At 46.1% G+C, this 1,701-nt stretch overlaps 1 pseudogene; it reads right to left on the bottom strand.

Moving 5' to 3' along the window:
* Nucleotides 1–347: 347 nt before the first annotated feature.
* Nucleotides 348–1,281, bottom strand: LOC138094556 (small ribosomal subunit protein uS3-like; annotated as a pseudogene).
* Nucleotides 1,282–1,701: the final 420 nt, after the last annotated feature.

Below are 1,701 nucleotides of genomic sequence, written 5' to 3'. Positions count from 1 at the left end.
AAAGCATAAACACCTCATCTAAAACCCCCATCCTAATATTCTCTGGAATCTAAAAATAAAATCTTTGCTTCTCAGTTCCTCAGCTGGATACTTCCCCTGTTCCAGATTAGTAGCTTATTTGTGGCTTTATTAGTAACATGAAGATATTGACTTTTTCTCTGCTCACTGAGTAAACAAATCAATTCTTTCTAATATAAGTTTCTTTCTCTCTCCTAAAACTGGAGTAGAATTGTTTGTATTTCTAAATTTCTAGATCTACCCTCTGGTTGTTTCTTTTAAAAAGATTTTACTGAAGGTCTTTATAGAGCAACATCCAGACTCCAAATCTAGTGGCCAAGGAGACCCTATTATGCTGTGAGTGCTGGCTGGGGCATGGCAGGTAGCTCTGGCTTTCCACCCTTCTCTTCTGAGGTAGGGGTGGTGGGCAGTATTTCATCTTTGGGTTCCAGACTGTTGATGTGATCAGGCAGAGGCTTCTTGCATGCATACATGCTGAGTCGCTTCAGTCATGTCCGACTGGTTGTGACCCTATGGACTGTAGCCCACCAGTCTCTTCTGTCCATGGGATTCTCCAGGCAAGAATACTGGTGTGGTTGCCATCCCCTCCTCCAGGGGATCTTCCCAATCCAAGGATTGAACCTCTGTCTCTTAAGTCTCCTGCATTAGCAGGCTGGTTCTTTACCACTAGCACCACCGGGGAAGCCCTAGGGACTTCTAAGGGCCAGTCTTATCAGTTGAGTCCTAAGGCAGCATGATCTTCATCTTGATGTCCAGCACAATCTGTCTGAGCAGCACAGGGCACAGAGTGGTGTCAACATCACCGTTAACAGGGTCCTCACTGTGGACCATCAGGCCATCCACAAACTTCATGGATTTAGCTCTCTGTCCTTGGAGTTTCCCAAGCACCACGACTTCACAGTCCTTGACTCTACTCTCCGTGATGAACCACAGCATACCAGGGCAGGCTCTAGCCCTGCCAGGCCTCCTGGGAGCTTGTAACGCAGACACAATGCCTGGACAAGGATAGGCAGACCTCTTGTGGCCACCTTTCCAGCATAAAGTTCTACACTGCCCTCAGAGAAGCCAAATCTCTTCTGAACCACCAAGAACATTCTGTATCCTGGTGGCCAAGATAATGATTTCTGTCCTGGTTGATGTAACTTGGACTTCAACCCCAGAGTACCCATCTTCAGCCAGCTCTCACATGAGAAACTCGTTCAGTTAAGCTTTGAAGATGCCATCAGTGACAAACTTCCTCTTCTTGGAAATCTGCACCACCATCTTGCCTTCATGCTCTGCTGAAAGGAAAGTACCCTCTGGTTCTTAATTTAGCTGATTTTTCTTTGGAAGCTCAAAGATGGCAGTTTTGACAGTTTACTCCGAAATTCTTAGAGGTACCTGACTTGTGCAGTTCCATTTTCTTTTTAGATTTTTTTCTCTGTTAACAGCTTTCTCCCCTTATTTGTTCACATCTGTAGAACTCCGGGAGTTGGTGATGGACAGGGAGGCCTGGCGTGCTGCGATTCATGGGGTCACAAAAAGTCGGGCACAACTGAGCGACTGAACTGAACTGAACTGAACTGATAAAATACAATGAATGAAAGGCACCTGGTCATGTCCAACACTTTGTGACCCCACGGACTACACAGGCCAAGGAATTCTCCAGGCCAGAATACTGGAGTGGGTAGCTTTTCCCTTCTC

The sequence above is a fragment of the Capricornis sumatraensis genome, chromosome 18 (genome assembly GCF_032405125.1).
Source record: "Capricornis sumatraensis isolate serow.1 chromosome 18, serow.2, whole genome shotgun sequence".
NCBI classification, from domain to species: Eukaryota; Metazoa; Chordata; class Mammalia; order Artiodactyla; family Bovidae; genus Capricornis; species Capricornis sumatraensis.
This window is presented reverse-complemented; position numbering and strand designations above follow the sequence as displayed.